The 21,868-nt window shown below is 42.4% G+C and overlaps 1 long non-coding RNA gene across 2 annotated transcripts in view; it reads left to right on the top strand.

The window, feature by feature from the left end:
* The window catches only part of LOC148684439 (uncharacterized), an 83,967-nt gene extending 65,020 nt beyond the window's left edge, over positions 1 to 18,947 (top strand). The window contains exons 6-7 of one of the 2 annotated variants that reach the window (XR_015946100.1): positions 3,519 to 3,655; positions 18,900 to 18,947. This is a non-coding gene — a long non-coding RNA (uncharacterized LOC148684439). The remainder of the gene's footprint in view (positions 1 to 3,518; positions 3,656 to 18,899) is intronic. The other variant, XR_015946101.1, reaches the window with a different exon arrangement.
* The last annotated feature ends 2,921 nt before the right edge of the window (positions 18,948 to 21,868 follow it).

Raw genomic sequence — 21,868 nt, 5'->3', positions numbered from 1 at the left:
CCATCATTTTTTGCTTCTCTCCATTTTCTAGTTTTTCACTCTCTGTGTGTCCCCATACATGTGTGCGCATGCTATTCAAACATACACTCACCCCATGACACCACACACACAAACACACATGCATAAGATTGCACTCTAAATGAGCTAAATGAAAACTTTTCTTTGAATGCAAAAATATATGGCATAAACCATCTATTCTCCTGTGGTTGGGAGGAGATTTGATTAAACCCTATGCAGACATTTAAACCCGAAGGAGTTAATTTCCCCTGAGTGGAGACCCACACATTCAAGAAAGTACAGAAAATTTTAAAAAATGGGGTTTTATTTTCCAGGACAACAGTAACAAACCTATCAGGGTATGTATATATATATATATATATATATATATATATATATATATATATATATATAGTTGGCAAGGAGGTTAGAGCTTGAAAAAAAATATCCTTCTCCCATTTAAATGTTCAAAATATAGAATCAATCACTGCAGATGTAAATTCACAGCTACATGTAAGAGCAGGCATCATGGGCGAAGTGTTGCATTGCTGGGTGGAATTTGATCCCTGGGGACACCAATAACATCATTGCTAGTAAAAACAAAGCATTGTGGCTTGCATTTTAATTAAATTGGGCAGTCTATGATTCATGGGTCCTAATGACTGATATATAGTACATATTTAATTAATCTGCAGCCTGATCTAAGTCACGTATAAGTTGATTCAAGGGGGAATGGTATATAGAAAGGAGACTTTCTGGATGCCGAGATCCATGCTTGGAGCAAGTGTTGATGAGAGAACCCGAGCAGAGATTTAAATTTGCAACAAAATAAAGTGTGGACATATAGGCTGTTAGGCCTTTAAAATATGCCCTCTTGAATTCCAAAACTTCCCTCTTCCCCAGCATAAAATAAAAATTAAAAAAAATCACACATTTGGCAGGTTAAAACTGGTTTACTTGAAACTCTCCAAAGGCCAGATTCATGTGCTTTTCCATACAGTAATCAGAAAAAGTTGCACACAGTCAAACATGGGTGAGTTACGGTGGTGAAAGTTCCAAAGTTATTGGTATAGAACTCAAGAGTAGCTTGTGAGAGCCATGCGGCTAAGCTAGAGCAGCCAGATGATGATGATGATGATGATGATAATTACAATTTCTATACTACCCTTCATCCAAAGATTGCAGGGTGGCTTATAATATAAAAACACAAAAATACATACCGTAATAACAAACATAAACAATTTAAAAACACATCCATAGTTTAATTAGCCAAAGGCCTAGGAGAAGAGGAATGTTTTTGTCTGGGGAGAGGATTCCACAAATGGGGAGCCAGTGTGGTGTAGTGGTTAAGAGCGGTGGACTTGTAATCTGGGGAACCGGGTTCGTGTCTCCACTCCTCCACATGCAGCTGCTGGGTGACCTTGGGCTAGTCACACTTCTCTGAAGTCTCTCAGCCCCACCCACCTCACAGGGTGTTTGTTGTGGGGGAGGAAGGGAAAGGAGAATGTTAGCCGCTTTGAGACTCCTTCGGGTAGTGATAAAGCGGGATATCAAATCCAAACTCTTCTTCTTCTTCATGCTCCAGACCTCTTTCGGAGGAGGCACATGAAAAAGGGCCTCAGAACATGATCACAGTATCTGGGTCGGTTCATATCAGGAGACATGGTCCTGGAGGTATTGTGGTATTCAACCATTTAGGGCTTTATAGGTCAAAACCAGCAATTTGGATTGTGCCCAGTAACCAATTGTGACGGGGTGAGCTCCCGTTGCTTGGTCCCAGCTCCTGCCAACCTAGCAGTTCGAAAGCACATCAAAATGCAAGTAGATAAATAGGAACCGCTACAGCGGGAAGGTAAACGGCGTTTCCATGTGCTGCTCTGGATTGCCAGAAGCGGCTTTGTCATACTGGCCACATGACCTGGAAGCTATATGCCGGCTCCCTCGGCCAATAATGCGAGATGAGCGCGCAACCCCAGAGTCGGTCACGACTGGACCTAATGGTCAGGGGTCCCTTTACCTTTTACAGTAACCAATTAGGACAGATGTATATTAAAATCCTGACAAATTATTGTGAGGACTTAAAAAGAATAACTCAAACAGAAGAGGAAACACAGAAAACTTAATTTAATATGGGAAAAGTGAGAGAAACCAAAACCAACCGATCGATCCACCCCTATGTACCACTGAACTCTCCTTCTCAGAGATGTGTTGTCTCTCCAGAGCCCCAGATGTGAATGTTCAAAATATTATCCCCCTGGATGATTATGTGCTCACAGTAGGTTTTCAGATAAGCTGTTGTAGTTGGAATAGCTTGGTTACAACAAAAAGAAAAAATAGCTACAGCAGATGTATGTCTTCAGTTTTAACACACAAGGGAGAAATGTGTAATTGTTTCTACTCTCCCTGTTTATTCTCACAGGATTTAGATCTGTATTCTTTATTCAGAGAATATTTTGTGTTTAAAACAGAAGGATGTGTGCCTAAGTAAAGGCTTGAAGGGTCTGAGGACAGCCATCTGCTGCAAGATTTGGGAGGTGAGAGGGTCAGGGAGAGAAGAAGTCTCGGAGGGGCTCTTTCAGAAAGTTTCAGGATGTTGTTGGAAAGCGAATTTTGCATGTGATATTTTTAATGGAAGCAGCGAGACGACACCTAGAAGGGTGATTTTCCAACTCTTTCGTGCCAAAACAGAAAGCATCCCAAATAAACTGAACGTCACACATATACAGTGAAAGAAGACTATGATAGTGCCCCCAGCCATATAGTGTTGTGTGTGCTGCAGTGCGAGACAGTCTTTAGCCCTGTTCATGCATTTGCCTGAGAGTGCATGGGCTTAAAAGTGGTAAAAGAGTGGGTAAGGGTGTGCTCACAAGGAACAATTCAACATCTTTGTAAATGTTGAGTTCACTTCAGACCTTCCTGCATTGAGAGGTAGGACCTGAAGGAAGCACATTCAGGAACCCGTATAGGAAACTCTGTCTTATCTGGGTTCCCAATATATAACAAGGAGAATTCTAAGCATGTTCACTTAAGGCTCTTCCAGATGGCCTGTTTATTGAGCATTCACCTTGATTTGCTTGCACAATTTTTATACAAAGGGTGGACTATCTCCAGTTTTTATTGAGCGTTCATTTTGATTTGTTTGTGAAGTGGTTACAAGACAATAAGTGTCCGTCCCGGTTTGCTTGCAGGATGTTTATATGTCTTCCTGTTAATCACTCATTTGTTCCACACTATTTTAAATGCATTTCCTTATCACTTTCCTAAACAAAAGTTTGTTTCGTTTTTTTTAAAGTGGATTTGTTGCATCCGCATGACAGATAGCTTTTGCTCTTTTTCTTTGCCTTGCCACCTTTATTTTATGTTTCTGTGCCCCGAAGGCTTCCAGAATCAGAGCTGACTGCAAGGAGCAGAGGAACTGAGTATGAATGTTCTCTTGGTGCCTTATTTTGTCAGAAAGCAACAGACACTATAGATTGTTTCTCTATTTCTGTTGCTTTATTATGTTCTTTCTCTTCTCACAGATCATTCAAGATGGAATTGCAGGTCATTCACATATAGTGCCATAAGAGCTATTTCCCTTTCATATGGCAAATAACTTACAACGAGTTTTAGTACCGCAATTCATAGCCTGACCAAGACCCAGATGTCCTTTTCATAAGTAAGTTAAACCCAGAGGGATATTTATTTCTTCTGAGCTCTTGGCCATTTGTACACCTCAATCTCCCTACTGGAGTATGGTGAATGCAGTTTCAGAGATTGATTTTAAGGCTTTGTTTTCTTTATGGAATTAGAAGTAGCTTTAAGAAGGTTGGTATTTTGGTGCCTGAAGGTTGGAAGCAGGGGAGGGGGGAATCACTTGTCTCTATCAGGTTGAGCAATACTTTTTTCTGGGGGTATTCAGGGGTACACATATCCCTAAACATTTTGTGAATCTAAGTTTAGCCTCATTGAGGGGCAGTATTTCAATGAGTAGGAAAATGAGAGTATCCCTAAACATTTTTTTAGGAAAGAAAGCACTGATGTTGAGATCTAAACATATTTAAGTGCCGTTAATGCTTGAGTAAGATTTATTTCCCTTGCATGCATTCATTGAGATGGCAGTCATGTCAAAATGCAACTGTGTGATTCCATTCAATGCAGACAAGCAAAGCCTTTCTTTCTTTCTTTCTTTCTTTCTTTCTTTCTTTCTTTCTTTCTTTCTTTCTTTCTTTCTTTCTTTCCATGGATCAGCCCAGCCAATTTGGGATCCTATAAAGAACAGAACACAATTTTATTTATTTATTTGTAAAGCGTGTAGCCTGCCTTTCACCCTAAGGTCAGCACAAGATACCAGATACGATAAATGCAATCACCACAAACATAAATCAATAAACTCCCCTTAAAACCAATGTCACAACATTTCTTGTACCTGAAAACACTATGCAGCAAGAGAAAACACAGTATGCAACAATACTTAACTATTGGGTGATATCACTACAGTGGAACCTCGGTTTACGAACACCTTGGTTTACGAATTTTCGGTTTACGAACGCTGCGGACCCATCTGGAACAGATTAATTCACTTTCCATTACTTTCAATGGGAAAGTTCGCTTCAGTTTATGAACGCTTCAGTTTATGAACAGACTTCCGGAACCAATTGTGTTCATAAACCGAGGTACCACTGTACTGACAAACTAAGGCAATTTGTAGTGGAGGAAATGCTTCCTGAAGCAGTGAACGTTTCTGAGTCTGTCCTGCCGTCCTGCCGTCCTTCCTTCTTACTTTTTTTTCTTAAAAAATCTTGCTGTAAATGATACAGTCCCCTTTTCCCTCTGTTCCACTAATGAAACCTGAGATGATTGCCAATGGAGGTGCATCTCCTCACCTGAACCAAAATGGCTGTCTCCAATTCACCATTCCTCCATTTGATGGTACCAAATTGTGATGGTCAGTTTACAAGATTGGGAGATAGGAAGCAAACCAGTTTGCCTCGCTGTCCCATAATATGTCCACCCATTCCCTGATTCAGGTTCCTTCAAAAACAAAGCTGCTCCTTGATATTCTATGAAACTCTTTCTTCCTCCAAGTAGTTGCTGCAGTAGAACAATCTTGTTTTTATAACAAATAGAAAATAAGAGGGTTGGCAAATATGTTCTTGGAGCCCACACTCATTCTGTGTTGACAGGGCATGTTTGCATTATAGGCGCTAAACTGGTTTAACCTCAGGGTTTTCTCCAAGGAACCGCAAGAGACATATTGTTGTGTCAGCCACTGCTGTGGGTGGTCCACTGATTTATCCCACCCACCCTTTGACCAATGTCCCATGATGGGAAGGAAGAAATCATCCTGTACCAGCTTAGAAATTGTAGATTGATATGGGGCTAGGGAACACCAGAGAATTTTTAACATCCTCAAAATGACAGTAAAGACCCTCTTCAGAAATTTGCCTGAACATCACTAGGTGTGCTCGTCCTGCCTTCCCACAAAAAGTAATTTTTTAAATATAAAAGCAGGTCTGGTGGTGGGGAGAAGACTCTGCTGCCTGCCATCGCATGCATAATCCAGCTTCCTAAACTGGAAGAATATCACTAGCCCACTTGTGAAAAGTGCAAAATTTTGCAACCAGAGAATGGAGCTGCGATTGTGTGGCATTAGTTTTTTTTTATAAAAAAAAATGTAGAAATGGACTGGAATTATAGGTGAAAGTGAAATGGACTCATCCTTCTCTAGCATGATCCTTTGAAGGTATCCCATTAATTTTAGTTGGTGTGAGTTTAGACTATGCTTAGTCATCCACTGATATCAAAAACACTTCAAAATGCCTGACTTTTAGTGGAAATTTGTTCACCGTCCAGTCAGATGCCTCATGGAGCGTCTCATTCTCTCCCTGCCAAAGGAAACAAACCCTTCCAAGGCTGTTCTAGACCTCCCACTATTTGGTGTAGGGAAACAAAAACAGTCCGCGGCATTTAAAGAAGCAGAGACATTGTCAAGGTGCCTTATTGTAAAAGAGGAGGAGAGAGAGAAAATTGTTTGAGGCTTCTTCTTGACCTGGCAGGCACCATAATAAAAATGTTAAGAGCTTCTGCCCTTATAATTATATTTCTACCAGATTAAATTGATTTACTACTGCGGAAAGCCTTTGCCATGACTAGTGACTGATTCCCAGCATCTCTTCACTCAGGTGAAGCACAAAGGACGCGGTGTCCTACTTCGGTTAAAATACTAGTAAGGTGAAACTCTGTCTCAGATGACATACTGGGTAGCTCTTAAGGACAGGAATGTTTGTCTACTAAGCAAAAACTTTTTTTAATTGTTGGTTGATGTTTTTTAAGAGGAGCTTGGGATTTGGTCTTCCTACATTACAGTTCTTACCATGTTTACAAGTTGCCCAAAGGAAAAGTTATGAATAAGATTTACTCATGTAACATTTTAATGAGAGTCGACATGCACCATCTGTGGGGAATTTACAGTCCTTTTCAGATTTCTAATGGCAACAACTTAACAAATGAAAAGCTGTAACCTTCTTAAAAGGAGGGTGGGTGAGAGGAAGAGACTGGATGAGCAACAGTAATGTTCCATTCTGAGTTCAGAGAAATCATGCTAAAGGCACCTTCCCTTGACTGCTTTTGTCACAATAAATGTCGTGCCAAAAATATGTAGAGAATTGATAGGTTATACGTTGCCAGATCTGAAAAATGGTTCCCACAGTACTCCCAAGCTGCATCACTGTTCCTTCAGAGAGAATGTAACCGCATCAAGAGCAGGCAACCTCCTATCCACCAACAGTGCCTCAGACTTATCTGGATTGAGCTTCAATTTGTTGGCTCTCATCCAGTCCATTACCGAGCACATCACATACCTCACCTGCAGATGTAAAGGAGAAGTAGAGTTGTGTGTCATCAGCACATTGTTGACCATATACTCCAAAACTCCATAGAACCCCACTCAGCAGTTTCATGTAAATGTTAAACAGCATGGGGGATAAAATTGAACCCTGAAGAACCCCACATTGAGAGCTCCACTTGGCCGAAGAGCACTCCTCAAGCATCATCTTGTAACAACTCTCAGCACCCTTAATGAATTACAGTTCCCATGATTCTTTGGAGAAAGGCATGGCTGTTAAACTGATATGAGAGTGCTTCCCCTCCCAGAACCAGGACTCCGAATTTGTGAAGACCAGATTCCTAAGCACAACCCTTCTCAGTCTTTAGTCTCCAGTAACTGCTGAATTTATGGTACTTTGCAACAGAGACCATGGAGACTGAGATTGGATGTGTTTATGAGTTGTTGTTGTTGTTGTTGTTTAGTCGTTTAGTCGTGTCCGACTCTTCGTGACCCCATGGACCATAGCACGCCAGGCACTCCTGTCTTGCACTGCCTCCTGCAGTTTGGGCAAACTCATGTTCGTAGCTTTGAGAACACTGTCCAACCATCTCGTCCTCTGTCGTCCCCTTCTCCTAGTGCCATCAATCTTTCCCATCCCAACACCAGGGTCTTTTCCAGGGAGTCTTATCTTCTCATGAGGTGGCCAAAGTATTGGGTTGCCATATTTCAAAAACTGAAAATCTGGAGAGAACAGCTGTTGAGCCACCTTCTTCTTTTTTTTGGCAAAATCACAAAAAATTGGACATTTTTGAGCTATTTCTGAGGAAAACAACACTGTCGACATGGGCTGCTGTATGCCCGGATTTTCCCTGACATTTCTCCGATTTCTGCCCAGACAGTGCTTGTGGCTGCATTATTCCATATATGTCCAGGAAATTCTGGATGTATGGCAACCCTATTATGAGTGCTCCTGCAAATCCTAATTTCAAATGTTTTTGGCCCACAAAAGAATAACACTGATAACCTCTGCTTCTTCTTCTATACTGTAAAAGTACACCAGATTTACCATTATTTATATTTTTCCACATGAAAACCTGCCTATCTTTGACTCATACCGTAATAGGAATTAAATTTAAAACATTTCGCAGCCTTTGGCTTCATGGGCGTTCATTGATTGACTACTGTTTTGTTTTTTGTTTTGCTGATAGTCTTTGAAGAAAACATGCCATTTGACACCTGCTGGCAATGTATGATCTTGGGGCATGAATTCCTTCCCCTATGTGCAAATTATGTGTTCCATTCAGGTTATAATTGGGATCTTGACTTCATTTTTGGAACACTCTGTGCTCTGCAACTTTTTTTAAAAAAAAAAGTTTCATTTTTTCCATTTTATAGTGATCACAACTTTGTTTAGGGCTTTGTTCATAGCCCAAGAAAAATAAGAATAGTACGAAAAGCTTCAGGTCTGGATGGCTTAATTATTTAACCAAAACATTGCTACTCTTCTAAGGACCCAAAGTAAAACAAATGTTTTGAAAATGTAGCACTTGGTAACTGCTAGTAAGGTGTGGATTCAGAATAACTGTTGGCACTAGGGTTGCCAGACTCAATAGAGGACAGGACTTCTGTGCCTTTAATTGCCCTGCTCTCTTTTGAGTCTGGAAACCTTGAAGAGAAACCAGCAGACCCTTTGTTTATTTCCAAGCAAAGGGTCTGCTGGTTTCTCTTTAAGGTTTCCAGACTCAAAAGAGAGCAGGGCAATTAAAGGCACAGAATTCCTGTCCTCTATTGAGTCTGGCAACCCTAGTTGGCACATCAGAACATGAAGCAAATGGACTGGAAACTTAAGCCACAATTTTGGTATGATGAATTATGCAAAGAATGTTACTTGGGCTGATTTTCTGGAGAGCAAGGAATGGAATGCATGATAGAATTTAATCTTGTATTATTTATGCTTAAAAATTACATATAGTCAAACTTTTCGTTAAAAGAAAAAGAAACATCTTTGGCTGTTATATGGAAACTTTCCCTTTCCCCGGCAATCATGTCCATACCTATGTGGCAAGGTGTAGCAAGTGTAGGGTGAGATGCTGCTGAGTGAAGGACTAGACCCATTGGTTGATTAATTGACCAGAATTGCTTATAGGCTGCCTTTTAAGGCCAATGATCAAACTCTAAAAATACAATAAAATCAATGAAGCAGAACAGAAAACCCTCTAAAATCTTGATAAAAATACAATAAAATTAAACATACTGAAAGCCTTGGTTCAAGCGTAGGAGACTGCAAGACCACAGGCTTAATCAATATTTCAAGGCCTTGGATTTTTGCTCACCAGGCCATTTAGAAGAACTACACACCTTTCCAGGCTTGACAGCATGGCCCACAAGTGTCCTAGAAAAACCAGACATCCCATTTTTTATCATGAGAGAATGGCAGCCATTTTGGTTGCCATGATCTCACACGGTTTCACAGCATGATTTTTCCTAGGAAAAAAAAAAGCACTGTTTCGGGGCCGTGATCTTGCCGTGATCCCCGAAATGCTCATTTTGGTGCCCTGTGCCCCAAAAACCTATTGTTTGGGGGGGGGGAGCCTTAGTGCAAAATAGCTTGAGATCATGCCAAACTGGCCACCATGCTCTCGCAATAAAAAATGGGAAGATGGTGTCTGGGAAGATGGTGTCCTGGGTTTTGGCTTCGAAATTGGGAGCATGCTCTCAAACTGTTGGAGGGTTAGGGTCCTCTTCATGAATGGGAACTATGATTACACATGATTTGCAGTCACCGAGGAGGATTATAAACTTAAAAAGCCGAATGTGGTCACAACAAAAATCCTGACAATCTGCTTTCACACCTTCCTCCTCAATGGTCCTTCTTGCTCCCTACACTTCAGAGAGAGAGAGAGAGGGTTAAGAATGTCTAAAGCGGGCTACAGTAGATATGAAGGAAATTGCTAATAAGGGCATTTGTCCTGTAATTCCCCCCCCCCGGTGCCCCCTGGTTCCCAGCCACTGTAAAAACATTTGAAAAAGAAAATAATAGGATTTTATTATGGGTGAAGGTTCAAAGCCAGAAAATGTTCAGTCACACCAATTAGGTTATGACATGAATAATACTCTTATGTTTTTCTACTCTGAAATCTCCCTGTAGCTTTATAAATATCATTTCCAGAAAGACACCGATCTTCTCATTCATGAAGCCTTCATCGGAAACTTAGTAGTTGGTCAGCCTGAGAAGTTAAAGGGAAAGTATGTATGACAAAATTCATGACATTACTAGAGTTGTGCTGAAAGCTTCTCCTATTTGAGTGGGCTTTATTCTCCATTCATAAATTAGAAGAGCATTTGAAAATGATCAAAGGAGAGAGAAATTGTTGGTGCACTTCTCATGGGAGCGGTGCTTATCTTACTTCTGAGGCATCTGGTGGGTGTTTCTTAGACTGTGATCACACCATACACATAGCTGCCAAGTCTCCTGTTTTCCCCAGGAAATCCCTGTTTTCCCCGCTGTTCCTAGCTGAAAAAACGGATTTTTTTGTTTTTCCCCCGGTTTATTCTGGCGCGGCAGCCATTTTGGAACTGGGCGGAACATGCTCAGAAGCGACTTTTGATGCTGCTCTGCCCAATTCCAAAATGGATGCAGTGCGACTTCTGGCGCGACGGCAATTTTGGAACTGGGCAAAGCAGCATCAAAAGTCACTTCTGAGCATGCTCCGCCCAGTTCCAAAATGGTGGCAGCGCTACTTCCGGTCTGCTATTTCCGGCCCGGTCCCTTATTTCTCCGACAGCAACTTGGCAGGTATGACCATACATTTTAAGCACATTTTAAGCAGATAGCTCCCCCCCCCAAAGTGTCCTGGGAACTTAAGTTCTGTGAGGAATAAACCAAAGTTCCCAGGATTCTTTCCTTCTTGCTTTCCTTCTTCAAACCATCTCACCAATGGTCTGCACTCTGCAGTCTTCCCAACTGCCTATGATATACTTAAAAAAATCCAGAGATAGACAACTTGAGGTAACTCCTTCTACTGATCAGGACATGTGGGCAGCCAGGGAGGCTGCTGAGTGCTAGATAATTGTTTATTGGAGCGCCCCAAACAACATGCAGACCCTCAGCCACCTTGCAATAAGAAAACAAGCTCAAGAATCATACACTCACCACAATTCTGCAGAAAGTCTATATTGCTCCAAGAAGGAGGCAGGAACACGGGTGCCTCTTTCTCAGGGAAAGAAGACCTCTAAGAAACAGAAGGCGAGATTTTGACACACCATTAGTTGTTGCAAAACTGAGCTTGACCTTTTCTGTCAGCTCCGAGAAATGGATCTAGAATTCAGATGGGATTGAATTGGGAAACCACCTGAATTGGCACAGCTACCTTCTTCACTTTCCCATCGACAAAACGCACACCTGAAAAAGCCTCAGTTGGGTTTCTCCCCTTATAATCCAAGCATGTGTCAGGAGAGGGAAGATCTTTCTTATAGCAATGTGGTGCGTTAATCTTGTGATACCCCCTGTATTTTTAACATTGTCAAGTGGGACCCCCCCTTCCATGCAGCTCGCCCATTAAACCTGTAATTCTATCAATGTTTTCCTTCTATTCTGCAATTAGAAATAATAAATGGCTCATGATTTGGGGGGAGGATTTATCTATTCAAAGTTTAATTCATATTAGTTTTGAAAGCCACACAGGACAGGGTTTTTTTTCCACTCCAGTACTTTCCCCTGGCAAGGACAGAAAAGCACCCCAATGGCACAAATCAGTAGACTTCTTGGGACTTTTTGTTGTTGTTGTTGTTGTTGTTGTTGTTGTTGTTGTTGCAGGCTATTTTTGCTTTTTCAGAAAGAAAGGTTTGCATGGGAATTTAAGTATGTTTTTTGGGGGGGGGGGCTCAATTTTATTGGGATTTTTTCACCATAACATGTTCAAATAATAATTATTTTTTTACCCCAGCGTGTTACATAAACTGGGAGAAATGTGCCACAAAATGTGCCACAAATGCAACATTCAGTTGGGATTTTGGGGTTATGGTTTGTCCCAGGTACCTTTTGTGTACGGAAACAAAATGTATGTCAATGGGAGCCTGTAGAGTAGGCATCCCCAAACTTCGGCCCTCCAGATGTTTTGGACTACAATTCCCATCTTCCCCAACCACTCGTCCTGTTAGCTAGGGATCATGGGAGTTGTAGGCCAAAACATCTGGAGGGCCGCAGTTTGGGGATGCCTGCTGTAGAGCAAGAAACCTTTAATCCCAGGGTTGCAGGTTCGAGCCCCACACTGGGCAAAAGATTCCTGCATTGCAAGGGGTTGGGCTGGATCACCCTCGTGGTTCCTTCCAACTGTACAAGTCTGTGAGTCTATAGCATGTAGCTGACATTTTTTTGGGGGGGGGGCATTCTTTGGTTTCATTGGTGCAAATGCAGGATACAGTGGTACCTTGGTTCTCAAACTTAATCCGTTCCGGAAGTCTGTTCCAAAACCAAAGCGTTCCAAAACCTTTCCCATAGAAAGTAATGCAAAATGGATTAATCCGTTCCAGACTTTTAAAAACAACCCCTAAAACAGCAATATAACATGAATTTTAATATCTAACGAGACCACTGATCCATAAAATGAAAGCAATAAACAATGTACTATAGTCACACACACAATCAATCAATCAATCAATCAGTAGCTGAACTGGGTTCCACACAGTCAGAAAAACAAAAACAAAAAGAGCCACAAAAACAAAAATGCAAAATAAATAGCAAAAACAGACAAACCTCAGTGTGGCACTCAAATCGGAAGCGTAATGCTCAAAACGGAGCACGTTCAGCTTCCAAAAAAAGTTGGCAAACCGGAACACTTACTTCCAGGTTTGCAGTGTTTGGGTTCCAAGCTGTTTGAGAACCAAGGCGTTTGAGAACCAAGGTACCACTGTACTGCAGCTACTTATTAGGTCACAATTCCATCATTGCTGAAGAACAGAAAGGCTTTGCTGGGCCTGGGAATGACTGTTAAGCTTTCTGGAGAGTTAGATAGAGGAAATGAGAAGGGAGGAACCGCCCAACTGCCCCAGAGATGTGTTAACTTTGCTGAATGATTTATGCATTTTTTTAAAAAAGGGAGGTACCCCTTAACCACAAACTGTTGGTGCTAACTAAATGGGAGTTAGGCTAAGGTGGCATTAAAAATTGTGGTTTGCAAGTCATGAAGGGCCCCCAAGAAACGAATTAAATAACAAACGTGTATTTGTATGCTTCTGAGAGGATGGGGAAAGAAAGGAAGGCGTTTCTTTCGCCTTCTGCTGCTCGATAGCAATGATGATTGCACAGAGAGATTTTTTGTGTTTGAAGTAGCAGAGGGAAAACTGCAGGCCTTGACACTGCCACATCAAAGGATCTCAGGTAGTTCGAACACTCCATTAGAAAAGGGATGATAGTTATGTAACAAAGGCTAGTAACTTTTGACTGGGGGGAAGGGGCAGAAGGAACACTCAAACCTAGATTGCCACCCTAAGTGGAATTCAAGGTGAATTTGGAAGGCCGCCGTGGCCACGGCAGGCAGCACACCGAGCGAGCGGGCCTGCGCTGAGCGAGCGAGGGCACGTGCACTGCTCCTGCTGAGCGCTGGCTCAGTTTTTTTCCCTTTTAGCCTTCTGGCGCCTCGCAGAATTCAGCGCCTGCAGGCTAAAAGGGAAAAAAACTGAGCAGATGTTCAGCGGGAGTGGCGCACGCACCCTCGCTCGCTCAACGTGCTTGTTCAGTGTTCCCCAAACTCTCGCCTGGTGCCCTCCAGAACTTGGTGCCGTGGCGCCCCCCCCCCACCAGCCTCTATGGGTAAGACGGGCCTGCTATGCTTGCCAAGGGAAGTGCAAGATGAGTGCAGTAAGAGTTTGGATTTGCATTGTCTTGGAAACACCAAGTCCTTTCAAATGCTTCCAGTTCCCTTAGAAAGCTGAAATGCCGCAAGGTGCATTCTCCTACTGCTCTATTATTTTCTCTGTTTTTTAGTTTTCTCCATTACTACTTACAGTTTATTCCCTAGAAGCTGATTAAAAAGTCATTAAAAAGTGATAAATACCTCCGCGTAGTGGGAACTTGATTATCAAGAAAACCCAATTATTTTTCCATTCACCATCTTGCTATGTTATAACCGCAGCAGCTGCTTCTGCTGTAGCCGCAGGTGTTTTTTTCTAGGCATCTTCAGCATGTTGGGATTAGAATATTGTCCAGCCTAATTTCTTAGGAAGATTTCTTGAGCAGCCGGCAAGCCACAAAGTAATTCATCAAGGAGTAGAAACCAAGTGTAATAAACCATTAACTTGGGTTCTTATTGGATTTGGATGAAATCCATTTCCTGTGCCAAAGCTGGGTGCCTTGGAGGGACTTTTCAGAGATGGAGCAGAATCTGTGCAAGGTGACATGTGCTGAAGTGGGGGTTCCCTTCCCTCAAGTGCTTTAGCAGATGCTGCAGACACACATCTTTTAAAAGCAAAAGCAACATCTCAAAGCTTGCCATAGAAGGAATAGCACCAGGGTGGGCTGATGGGGAAAGGAGGGCAAACACCAAAGTGGGGGAAGCATGGATGGAGAGCTTCTACAAATCCCCCAGCTGAGTTTAGTTCTGAATTGCATTTTTCAGTCCAATACCTTTTTACAGTTGCTGAATGTGACAGGAAATCTATTTATTAATTAAATAAATAAGTTTGCATAGTGCCCTTCATCTGTAGATCTCAGGGTAGTTTACCGTATATTGTAAAAAAAATAATACAATATAAAAACACAAAATACATAATAAAAGCAAGGACACGAAAAACCACCAACCAATAAGCCCCCTCCCTCCACTCTCTCCCATTATATGATTGTATATGGATAACTGAATGAATAGTATGGTCCAGAGTGATAGAATCTTATCAGTTAGAGATTTAAACTACTGTACTTTAGTCTGAGGTAATGTAGAAGTCAGGGGTGTGCATTGGCTTTGCGTGAGGCCAATTAATGAAGCAAATTAGGATTTTTAAGGGGATTCCCCCCTCATGAGACAAAGTGTAATGCATAGCTGCCAAGTTTTCCCTTTTCTCGCGAGGAAGCCTATTCAGCATAAAAAAAGGGATAACTTGGCAGCTATGGTGTAATGTCAGTAAATTCCTTGATTCAGACTGAGACTCATACAAAGCCTTATATCCCTCTGTTTCTGTACTTTTCTGCGCTCTATATGTGCTTTCCTATGTATTTCTATGTATTTCCACATTTCTCTAAGTCTCTGAGCTTTGCAAGAAGTGAGGCTAAAATGTTGACTGAGGGACACTGAAGAAACCTTGATTGTTTTTTTTGTTAAAATACAGCTGTGGAGGGTTTTTAAAATATATATATAAAGGTTACAAGCTTAATTTTTTTAAAAAAACCCCAAAATCTTACCTTGCTATGCTTCAACAAACCCCACAGAGCTCTTTAGAAGGCCTTTAAGAGCACAGAGGACCCCCCCCCCCCAAGAAAGGCAATTGTGAAGCTGCAAAGTTTTAAAAAATGTACAAGCAAGAATACATGTTGCTTGGCCACATCTGAATTATTTTAAGGAATGAAGTAAGCAAAGCCCTTCTCCCCTCTCCCAAAGATTATGGATGAAATTGAATCCCTTTATATTTCACACAATAGGTCCCTGGACCTATCTATCTGCAGTTTGGCAGGCTTAATCCACTCTTAAGGGGCTCCTGTGCCTATAAATTCCATGCACTTTGGCTAAAAGGGGAAAAGGTTATAGCTGCTTTTAGATTCCCATGAGGAACACAGAGCTTAATTTTAGATAAAGCATCTTAGAATCCAGAGCATGGATCAAAGCAGAGAGAGAGAGAGCAGAGAGAGCCTCAGAAAACAGACCAGAATGATAGAAAATGCACAGCTAAAAGTAGAATATAGCAGCCTACACACACTCCTGATATAACTGAATCAAACCTTTATGTATATAGAGGAGAAGGCATACTTTTCTGTATCTTGGTGGAAAACATGGTTAAAGCCATAGAATTATAATTCATTGTTTTCTGCGGGCCAGTTTCTGTCCTTGATAGTGCAGGAGGGGTAGTTCATCTCTGGATCACAATTCCGCAAGGTGCAGCACACCGATCAACTGGAATTGGTACAAAACTCTACAAAAAGGCTTTGTTTTATTCTGTGCCTCCAACCCCTCAAGTTATTACTTTCAACAACAATCAATCAATCGGATCTAAATCAGAACATGAAACTGCCGTCCGCTAGTAATAGTTTAACTTGAATCGCCTCCCTTTGCTTCCCCCAATTATTTTATGAAATTAAAAAAGGGTCCAGAGACAATGCTCTTGGGAATGAGCCATGCAATATTCCTGTGAACGCCCTCCACCCCCCAATCCGGGTTTCATATCCTTTTGTGGAGGGAACCTTTGAGGGCCAGCCCTACCGTTAGCCAGAGTGAGATGGCCAGCAGATGCCGAGGAGCAGAGCAAGCTAGGAAGCTCCCTTATGCCGTGTCCATTGATCCATCTAGCTCATTATTGACTACACTGACTGGACCTACCTGTATATTCTGGGGGTTGAACCTGAGACCTTCTGCATGCCATGCAAATGACCTATGATTGAGATGTTGGGAGGACAGGGTGGCACGGGCCTGCTACCCTCAAAATCTTCTCTCTGTGTGCTTTTGATAGGCACTTTGATAGGCTTCCCAATCCTTAGTGTTGAAGTAAGATGCACTGGCCAGTCTTGTCAGCTTCTGTTCATGGAATGGGAGGGGGCACCATCTTGGCCTTTGTTTGAGACAGCACAGTACTGGGCTAGTTGAGGAATCCCAAAACCCAAATCCCAAAACCACCATTTCCTGGTCCAAATGTCATGGGAAATTGTGGCTGCACTCTACAGAAAAGAACTTTCTCTTCAGAAGCTGGCTTGCCTGAGTAAATTTACCAGAGGCTCTAAAAGTTCTGCCTCGAAAATTTCCTGCTTGCTCAGCCATTCAGCTCATGAGCCATCTTTCATCAAGCTTGACGTCTGTTAAGCTTGACTTAGCTTGACATGGCCTGCTGCACACCACCCTGAACCTTCTGCTGTGCTAGCTGGAAGCCCACCACCTGCAGGGCCTCACTTATTTCAAGTGCCTATCAAAAGCACACACAGAGAAGAAGCATATACTTAGAGAAACCAGTAATTGTTTGTTGACTATTTAACTTCTGCTAGGCTGTCCATCACAGGAGCGCATGGGGAAGGGGCAGTGTAGCCTCCAGAGAACGGTAAGTGGCATGAAAATGATGTTGCAATGGTGGCGGCAGTGGACAGAGTGGAGAAAGCCAAACATGGTACAATCAGAACAATAGGTGGACACATTCATTCATTCATTCATTCATTCATTCTTACAGGCAATAATACTGATAAACGCAAAAGACACACAATCATGCACACCTGCACATTGCCGAACCTGGAAGTCACTGAGTATGTCACAAAACACGTCATTAAAAGGGCAGAATGGGAAGAAATGGTGGGGTGTGTGCTTTTACATGCTCCACCAACACATGCGGGGGCCGGGAACAGAACTCCCACGCAAAATGGTTGTCAACTGTATTAGATCTCTTGTCCAAGGAGCTCAAGAAAGCATACATGCTTCTCCCACTCTTTGTTGTATCCTCACAGGTAGGTTAGGCTTAGAGATAGCAACTAGCCTAAGGTCACCCAGTGGGCTTCATGGTTGAGTGGGGATTTGAACCCTTAGGTTTCTTAAGTCCTAGTCTGAAACTCTAACCACTACACTATCTAGCTTAGCGTGTATTAGTTGCTGGCTCCTGACTTGGATGTGGTGCCTGTTGCCTAAAGGGCTCCAGGAGAAGGAACATGATGGTTGCTGCTAGCATGGTTCCCCGCCCTCCTTTCAAAGGCAGGTTTCAGCTTCACAATTCCCTTCCCCAGCTAAAATGTCATGGGATATTTCATGAACTTATGGGGCAGAAATTTGAGACGTCATTCATTTTAGGGAAGCAGATGACGTTTTCCTCCTTCTTCCCAGCTGTGATAGTAAGCAGTTTTCTTCAGGTCAAGAATTGCCTTGAGACTCTTCAGTGATGCCGTGTTGATGGAATACAGATCATCTTACGTTCAGACATATTTACTGCATATTGATTCAGAGAGTCAATGTGAACATGCAATTGTGTTTTTTTTCCCCTTCCGTGTTGCAACATTCTTTAAATCAACCAAGTTGATGGTAATTTAAAAACAGGAATGGTTCTTTTTATTGATGTGTTTCTCTGTATTTATTCAGGGCGAAGTTGGAAAATTGTTTCAGCTATATCATGACACACATATTGATTCTCCTTCATCAACTCAAAGTTTTTTGGTTTTTTTTACACTGTGAATTTACTTACATTGTTTTGCTAGGTGATTGATATTGTGGACAGCATTTTTGGCATATTGTCTAGCAGTGTTGGACTGCAACTCCTATCATCCTTAGCCAGCTTATCTTTTGCAAAGAGTGAGGAATGATGGGAGTTGTAGTCCAATAACATCTGTTAATGTATATTGTTTTAGTATGAAGAAGCATACATTTAAATTGTAATAATAATCACTATCTGAATATTTGTTGTTGTTTAGTTGTTTAGTTGTGCCCGACTCTTCGTGACCCCATGGACCAGAACACGCCAGGCACTCCTGTCTTCCACTGCCTCCCGCAGTTTGGTCAGACTCAGACCTAATCTGAATGTACGATTAGGCTTATGAGCAGACACCTGTAAATCACAGGGACACTCTTCAGTTGCTTGTGTAAATAGGGGGATGGGGGTCACAAGAGCTACTTCAATATCACTGCCTACATCTCCCAGACCTCTAAAATTGGGCAAACATCCCAAATGCAGCTCTTCCGCATGGTCTGGATCTCCAATTATGCAGTTTACAAAGAAGATTTGTAGAAATGCAAGTAATGCATAAATAGGGCTAGCATAGATTTTTTAAAGATTGCATCATTGAGATTGTTTCTGTGTTTAAATAACAAACTACCAAATGATCAAACTAAGAAATAAACTGCTGACCTTGTGGGATTTTTGTTTTGAGTCCGGTATCACCAGAGCCATTCTTAAGAAAATAAAAATTGCCTTCATTTCATTTTTACAGTTCACAATCCAAGTAATAAAATAAAAGGAAGGAAGGAAAGACAAGACAGAGAGGCAAGTGGAAGTTCTCCCTTTTCTCTTAGAAAAGGGTAGTGTACAAAACCCAGAGCTACGATTCATTTCCCAAGCATTTTAAGTGCTTTAATTATGAGTTGTTGCTTTCTGTCTTTTAAAGCTATGCAAATAATTTGAATGTGATAAATGGGGAATATTGTATTCAAATTGCTTCTATGATAAGTTAACACTGTCCTCCAATTGAAAAGATCTGTATGCACTAGTTGAATACAATAATGTTTAAGTTTCTTTCCTTCTCTCCTCCACACCTCCTGCCCTTTAGGACACCTGCCTCAATTCAGCACCCAACAATGGTGCAAAGGGAAGGGGCCTACAGAAAAGCAAGCAAGCAAGCAAGCAAGCAAGCAAGCAAGCAAATAAATTCATTCATTCATTCATTCATTCATTCATTCATTCATTCATTCATTCCACCATGGAATCTAGTGGGAAAGTTGCCCAATCACCCCCAAGCACTATCTGGAAGTGGCTGGCAGAGCCTGCTCCATGTCAGCCAGATCATAGCATGGACAGACCATCATACTCTGAGAGACACACCGCTAACTTAGATCAGCTGTAGACCTTGGCAGCACTGAGGAACTTGAGTTCAGCATGAGTGGATTTTGAGGGCTTTGGTGCTGATATCCAAGGTCACTTTGACCTGCTTGCAGATTGCCTCTGTAAAATATTATTACTAGGCTGTAGAGTACTCGTATAAATATTTCTTCGACATTGCAGATGATTGTTTTAGACACATCACTGTGACCAATACCTAAGGCATGCCAGTGCACAGATAATCTGACACACATTTCAGGAAGCCGATTGAAGAGCAGGAAATCTCTGCATGCAGAAGGTCCCAGATTCATTCCCTGCCATTTTCAATTATAAAAGTAGGAAATAATGAGGAAGACTACTGCCCAAGTCCTTGGAGATCCCCTGCCAGTCAGAGTAGAAAATTCTGGGCTTGGTGTACAACTAATCTGACATGGTATGAAGGCAAGGCAGCTTCCTATGTTCTAACCTAACTCTGGTTTAAGGAGTGTTGCTCATATACCATAATCTCGATATGTAGGAACAACTTTCTTATGCTACATTCTTGGTGTTTTCCTCTCAGAAGGAGATAATCTCTGCAGAGGGAAAAAGTTATATATGATGTGAAGCAGACCTAATTAGTTGGAGAAACAAGTAATTTAATTATGCATCTCCTCAGTTGGTCCCACAAGTCCTTGAATACAGTAATTGTTTTTAGTATTCTTTACCACTCCCCGCAGAATGGCAGAGGTTTTTACAAACAGAGTATAATTGTAGTTGGATATGATTTTTTAGATGGAAAGAGAGAGAGAGAGAGAGAGAGAGAGAGAGAGAGAGAGAGAGAGAAGACACACAGACAGACAGACAGACAGACAGACAGACAGACAGACAGACAGATAGGTTTAAGATCTGATCAAGTAGCATTCCAAAAATGTATGCATATAGTTAAAATTAGCATAGCAGCACCATTGCCTAAATTAGGCTTCTCAAATGAGGCTCCCCTCCATTTTGTATGCAAGAAATTGCAGTGATGGGAATGACTGCTCCCCACATCCATTGGGGGGCGCCTCTTGCGTGGTTGCGCACAGCCCCCGGATGGCAGTGCGGCTCCCGGTAGTACGGGCTGGCTTCGCCCTCCCCAGGCTGCATACCTGGAGGTCTCCGCCTACCTCAGGCAATCACCCAATCCCGCCTGGGGAGGCGTTGCCAGGGGATCAGCCAGGTAGGGGGAGGGACTGCCCTGCCCACACAACAGAAGGTGACTCTTACCTGCGAAGCGTCAGTTGGCTCCAGAGCTTCTCCCACCCTGCCCTCCATCAGTTAAACCTTCTTTTGCAGATTAACCTCTTCTCCACAGGTACACAGGCCTGCTACATCAAAGTCGCTGTTGAAGGGCTGGAAAGGAATTTTCCTGCATTGGCAGGTTTTGCCTTTCCCGTAGCAAAACGTCACAACTATGGTGGTTTCAGGCCTTGGGCAGAATCCTTTAGTCTATCTTCCTAAATGGTGTGTGTGTGCGCGTGTGTGAAGCGGTGACCCGTGACCCCTTTGCTGCGGTGATCCCAGAGTTCCCTGTTAAAGGGGTCTTGAGGGGGGGAGGCATTGGCCATACGCCAAGAGGTTGCCATTGCTCTCCCCTGCAGCAGCGACGAACGGGGGGGGGGGGGGAGGCTCTCTGCTTGAACATATGTTCTCCAGAGCCAGCCCAATCGCCACTCATTCTGGATAACCCTGATGTCTCCCAGATCCCCAGCTGGGGACTGGGAAGGATAAATGGCCAATGCCTGAGCCAAGTTCTCCCTATATCTGAAACTTAATAAAGTTGTGGCCAATTTTAATCCCATAGCACGTTGTCTTGAATCATTATTCCTCTCGGGGTTCGCCTGGGGTTGGGGGGGGGGCTCCGCCTGTCCACGCAAAGCAGAGCTCTGCTGACCACTCCAAATGAAAGGTTGAGTGAACCCTGTGCTGCTCTTCCGAATTCATCTCACTAGGCTATTTCAAACCCTCCAACATTTATCCAATGAAAATAGGGACATCCTAAATAATAAGAATAAGAATAAGAATACACTCTGGGCAGCTTCCATCATAACATAATAAAACATTTAACAACTGCCCTATAGAGAGTGGCTGGGGCAACTTAGAGATTTCCATGATTGTCTGACCTCTCAGTTCATTTTTAGATAACTAAATTGATTTGGTTTATGGGCCGAACCACATTCAGATATCTATGCATCAGTACTAGAATGGGGAAGTTATTAGTTGCGCAAAGTGCTCAGTCAATAGGACATGGTGACCACTTGTGGAATGTGTTACCCTGGAATGCTTTTGCCTGGTTTTCTTGCTCATGTGCTGCGGAAGGCGACTGCTCCTCCTCAAGCATTTCCC

Source organism: Zootoca vivipara, chromosome 10, assembly GCF_965207765.1.
Source record: "Zootoca vivipara chromosome 10, rZooViv2.hap1.1, whole genome shotgun sequence".
In the NCBI taxonomy this organism is placed as follows: Eukaryota; Metazoa; Chordata; class Lepidosauria; order Squamata; family Lacertidae; genus Zootoca; species Zootoca vivipara.
Note: the sequence above shows the minus strand (reverse complement) of the source record. Positions and strands in the feature narration are given on the sequence as shown.